The following is a 6,478-nucleotide window of genomic DNA, read 5'->3' as shown; positions in this document are numbered from 1 at the left end:
TTTTTTCTTTCGGACAATACAGCAAACCCCAACGTCTGAGGTGGTAGCCGACGTGTGCTTTCGAGATTTGTCATTAGAAATATTGACAAGTGTTTTAGTAACATTGCTTGTATTTTGCATCAGTTTGCTGTTATCCACAATTTGAACTGACGCCAAAATAAAACGAAGCCAGTGGAGATAACGTGGTCGTTAGCATACGGTGGAGTGGGGAGCTAACTACGGGGCTAAGTTAACGTGCTAACGGCCAATTTCAATGTGTCAGAATGTGTCTGTATGTATGTTAGTATTTTATTTTTATTTAACCTTTGTTTACCTATGCAAGCAATTAAGAACAGTTTTACCGGCTATAGTTGTGTTGTCATTTATATTGCTGTAAGTTTTCTGTTTGTCTTGGAACAGGCAAACCCGGTTTAGCACGTTGTGATGCTGCGAACTGGTACAGCGTTAAATAGTTGTACAACTACAACTATAGCCGAAGAGTCAACCTTAACATATTTGAGTTTTTATGCTCTAATGCTGGACTTTTTATGAGACATGTATAAAAGAGTGATCTATGAAAATAAAAAAGACCCCAGTTAGTTGTCATTAGATGTACTGAATGACTTGAATCTTGAATTAGAGATAAGTCAGGACCATTTTACGTTATTCCCCGTGGAGAAATGAAGGTTTTACAGACAATGCAAAATGATAAAACAAACCAAAACCAAAGGAGAGAAACTATATAAAAGTAGATATGTTAAAGGTACAAAAATAATTACATCTACTACTATTTATTATAATACTGATACATTTGGGTAGAAGAGTGGTAGTGGTGATTTTGGTTGTTCATGCCAAAATCTGACGACATATATTATCATATCATAGTACCATCGGACGGCAGTGTTATAGATCTCACTATGTGACACTCAAGATTGAAAGGTGTTAATGAAAACTTTGATCGAGGAACCTAAATGAAAACACAACAGAGTGATGAGAAAAGAAAATGATCACAGAAAACAGAAGAAATTTTGGAAAATCTTTCCCACACTCTCTCTTCCTAGCGCACTCCTCACAAAATTTACATAGAATGTGCCATAGAATGTTTTCCTTCATGATGTCATAGAATTCTGTCCTTTCATCAAATCTTTTCCTTTTGGGCCCTGATGGCATAGAATCTTTGCCTTTGATCTTACTGAAAGTTTGTTTTATACAAGCCTCTGTGGATCTGTACATTCTTTTAGTGCTTCTCAGAGTTACAAATTGACTGCAAGCAAGACAAGGAACACACTTGAATAGAGCATGGTTCATTGATTTTCGTCCAAAGTTTTACAAAAAATTTCCCGAATAACAAGCATCAATGGCAACCAACAAAACAGCAAAAGAGCTGAATATATCAGTAGGGAGCACTCAGGGAAATTGCCTGAAAGTGCGATCTTTCCTCAGAGAGGGCGGCTTTGAATTTGTTTCCATTTTCATCAGGAGACATGGTAACATTTTCATCATCAAAATAAATGAACTGATTCATTTTGATCACCTTATATATGCTGCTTTCGTGATGTTTGATCATTACTTACGGCATTACCAACCTGAACACGCCCGAAAACTCGTCGATCTCGGAAGCTAAGCACGGTCGGGCCTGGTAGGTATATTGTGATTGGGAGAGACCGCCTGGGAATACCAGGTGCTGTATGTTTTCATTTTCATCAGGAGACATGGTAACATTTGACATCATTTCAAAATACCATGCCAATGATCATTTTGACCACTTAATATAGACTGCTTTTGTGACATTTGACATTGCCTTCGGCCATACACAACCTGAACACGCCCGATCTGTTGATTTCTCGAAAGCTAAGCAAGGTTGGGCCTGTGTTAGTACTTGGATTGGGAGGTACCGCCTGGGATACTAGTGTGTAAGCCTTTCATTGTTCATTCAGGGACATGGTAATAAATTTTACATCATCAAATACATGCAAACCCCCCCCCGATTTTGACCACTTTTATAGTATACTGCGTTTGTGACTGTCACCCATTGCTTCAATGCCATTACCACCCTGAACTAAGCCCGATTCTAGTCTGATCTCGGAAGCTAAGCATGGATTAGGGCCTGGTTAGTACTTGCATGGGGACGCCTAGGAATACCCGGGTGCTGTAGCTTTTCATTTCATCAGGAGAATGTTAAACATTTCATCATCATCATAAAAACATGCAATGATGATTTTGACAGGCACTTTTTATATCTGATTTAGTGACATTTGCAAGGCTTACGGCCAGACTACCTGAACTATGTCTGATCTCGGAAGTAAGCACGGTGTGGGCCTATTTAGTACTATGGATGGGAGACGCTCTTGGGAATACTAGGTGTGTAGCCTTTCATTTTTCATCAGTAGACTATGGTAAACATTTACATCAACAAAATAATGCAATGATGAATTCTGACCAATTATATATACTGTCGTTTGTGACATTTGACGTTGATTACCAGATACCACCCTGAACACAAGCCTCATCGCGCGAAGCTATAAGCTGCGTCGGGGCCTGTTTGGTACTTTGGATGGGAGACCGACCTTGCTAATTCCAGGTGCTGTTAAGCCTTCTATTTCTCATCAGGAGGTCATGGGTAAACTTTTGCATCATCTAAATACCATTGCATGATGAATTTGGAACTTTTTATATAATGCCTTTAGTGATGTTTGACAATGCTTACGGCCTTACCAAACCTGAACACGCCCCAGGTCTGTAAGCCTTTCATTTTCATCAGGGGACACAGGAGAGGGAAATTTCCCTCATCATAATACATCAATATTGATTTTGACACTTATATGTACCGCTTTTGTGACTGACACATACCACCTGTATCAGACGCCGATGTATATTGCTCTGTCTCGCTTGCTTTCAGTTTGAAAGTCTAACAGAATCTACGGACCCACTAGGTTTGTTAAAACAAAACTTTCAATAAGATCAAAGGCTAATGATTCTATGCCATCATGATCAAAGGATAAATCATTTCATGACAATCATCATTAAAGGAAGACATCCACATGACGGTCATCGCTCTGTGTCATATCATCGTTTACTTTTGTGTAATGTGCCGTTGAGCTTGCAGGAATAAGCATGGATGTATACGTTACTCCATGTGCGCGCATGTAGTCGGCCCACGTGCGTCTGTACGTGCGTCGGAAACAACACACAAAAATTAGACCAAACATGCTCCCATAAACTGGTGTGTAAAGGTTTGATTAGCCTTATCCACATTGTTTAATCCATTATGTTTGTGTCACGTGTGTTTAATAATGTGCTCGGCTGATTCTTATCGTATTTCCCTCTGAGGTCATAATGGACTAGATGGAAACTTTTAACAGCGCTACTTGTGGCTTTACACACCAATGATGTATGTATTATGTAAATTAGTTCTGTTTTTGGTTTCTTTCGGGCAATACAAGCAAAACCAACACAACGTCAATCTGAGGTGGTAGCACGTTGTGATGCTGCGAACTGGTACAAGCGTTAAATAGTGTACAACTACAAAAGCTATAGTCGAAGAGCCACCTTCTTATGTTAAGTGTTTATGCTCTTAATGGCTGGACTTTTTATGAGACATGTATACAAAGAGATGATTATGGAATAAAAAAAGACACCAGTTAGTTGTTAATTAGATGTATGAATGACTTGAATCTTGGATTAGGAGATAAGGCGGACTATTTTACGTTATTCCCCGTGGGAAATGAAGGTTTAACAGACAATAGCAAAATGGATAAAACAAACCAAAACCAAAGGAGAGAAAACTATATAAAAGTAAATATTGTTAAAGGTACAAAAAATAATTACATTACTACTATTTATTACTAATCTGGTAACAGTTGGTAGAAGAGTGGTAGTGGTGATTTTGGTTGCTCATGCCAAAATCTGATCGATTAGAATCACGATCTCGTCTTGATCTCGGAAGCGGAAGCATGGTCGGGCCAAACCCTGATGAGTATTGGATGGGAGAAGCCTAGGGTTACCTGGTGCTGTAAGTTTTCATTCTCATCAGGAGAATGGTAACTTCTTACATCATTCAAATTACATGCATTGATCATTTTTGATACTCTATTATATAACTGCGTTTGTTACACAGTTACATTGCTTACGGTCATACCTCACCCTGGACACGGTGATCTCATATGCTCTCGGAAGCTAAGGCCTGGTTAGTACTTGGATGGGTGAAACCGCCAGGGAATATCAGGTGATGCTTAGCTTTTCATTTCATTCGGAGACCATTGGTTTCTTTAATTAATTCAAAATACATGCAATGCTGATTTTTGATCATCTAATATATACTGCGTTTGTGAACAGTTAACGTTACTTACGGCCTATATCCCACCCTAAATGCTGATCTCTTTTGATTCCGAAGTTAAAGCAGTGTCGGGCTGGTTAGGTACTCTTGGATGGGAGGACCGCCTGTAAATATCAGATGTGTAAGCCTTTCATTTTCATCAGGAGACATTGGTAACTTTACATCATCAAATACATTGCAATGATGATTTGGACCACTTATATATACTGCGTTTTGTGTACAGTTCACCATTCATTACGGCCAGGAAACATCCTGAACACCTGCCTGATCTCGTCTGATTTGGAAGCTAAACAGTGTAGGGCCTGGTTAGTACTTGGATGGGAGACGACTGGGAATACAGGTGACTGTAAGCTTTTCCATTCTCATCAGGGAGACACTGGTAACGTTACATCATCAAAAATACATGCATGATGATTTTGGACCACTTATATATACTGCGTTTGTGACAGTTACGTGCTTACGGGCCATTCCACCCTGAAAACGCCCTGATCTCATTTGATCTCCGAAGTTAAAGCAGTGTCGGGCTCCTGTTAGTACTTTGTGATGGGAGACCGCCTGTAAATACTAGATGCTGTAAGCGTTTCATTTTTCATAGGAGACATGGTACATTTACATCATCAAAATACATGCAATGTGATTTTGACCACTTATATATACTGCTTTTGTAACATTTGACATTGCTTACGGCCATACACAACCTGAACACGCCCGATAGTGGGGAGTGTGTGATTGCGATAGTTGGCGCGATTTCGAGATTTGCACAAGCGCAGCTGCCTGGACTTCTCATGTGCTATTTTTGTTCTTTGTTTGTAAAGATCCAGATGAATAGTTGTTTTATTTGATCTTTTGTGCTGAAGCGTCTCCGTAATTTCCCGAACGGCTTTCGGGCTGTTCGGGGGATTGTTTTTTTTTTTCGCCTAAACATTAATAATGATGATTCAAGGGGAGGAAGTTACAATGAACCTCAGATGCAAGGAATGGCTGTAAATACGAAAAGTTTGAGAAGAGCTGACGGTGGAGGTGGAGGTGGAAGATACGAAATCATCGCGGTAATGGACACTGTGAAAGGTGTTAAAGGAAGGTTGTGTGGGGAAATTTTAGGTTGTTAGAATGAAGACGGGACAAAGAAATTCGAATCACGATGAAGGATGGGGCGGGAAGGCAAAGTTGATGATTGTATAAGAATAAATGGAGTGCCCAGTGATCGGGACGTGACATATTGACTGCGACGATGGTCGTCTCTTTTCTATTAAACTTACCCGTGTATCTGTGTGGGTCAGCACGATCATGGAAAGACTTTAATGATATGGGGGGTCCGGCATGTCGGCAATTAAACGCCGTTGTGTGGTCGGCACAGACATTGCCGACGGCACGAGATTTTTTTTTAAAGGTCCGATTCAACGAGCAAGTCTGATCGCTGCATACTCCACTAAATTTGAAAAACTATGAGGGGGCGTGGAGTATTTCCGTGTGATTCACGATAGACGCAAATCCACTGTTGTGCGAAAATGGGCGATTCAAGCGTGGGACAGATCTTCAGAGAAGCCGGAGTTCAAGTGTTTCAGGTGCGGGAGAAGAGAGAAGAGAGAGTGGGCCAACTACGCACGGGAGTGCGCCGAGAGGAGAAGGACGGAGAGAGTGAGATGGGAGAGGGAAGTGGAGGAGAGCCTAGTGTGTGGTGTGTTAATATATAAAGGATATGTGTATTCGTCCATTTCAACAGAGGTCTAGACAAGGGTGAGGAGGGAATGGGGGATCGAGGAAGGGAGGATCCGAAAATGGTGGAAAGGAGATTGTCGGTGGAGGGGAGTAACACAGTGGAAGCGGACAACAACGAACGCAAATGGGATAGGGGGGAGGGGGAGAAAACCGAAACCTGCTGCCAAACAAGGAAAAAGGGGAGAATGAAGAAAAGGATCCCGAGGGACGAATTAAATGGACATGAAGAGAGGATGGAGAACGGACATACACAGACTTGACAAGAGCTTTCATAAGATTCTCACAAAGCGGAAGGCGGAGAACGAACAAAGAATGAGAAGGGAGCGAAAAGGAACCGAAATCCGGTATGTGATTGTTTAGTTTTGGTTTAATTGTTTACTTTGTTGGTTTCTATTTATATTAGTTTTGGCTCTCATGGCCACAATAAACTCTTTAACGCAAATT

This window comes from Mugil cephalus, chromosome 23 (genome assembly GCF_022458985.1).
Source record: "Mugil cephalus isolate CIBA_MC_2020 chromosome 23, CIBA_Mcephalus_1.1, whole genome shotgun sequence".
NCBI classification, from domain to species: domain Eukaryota; kingdom Metazoa; phylum Chordata; class Actinopteri; order Mugiliformes; family Mugilidae; genus Mugil; species Mugil cephalus.
This window is presented reverse-complemented; position numbering follows the sequence as displayed.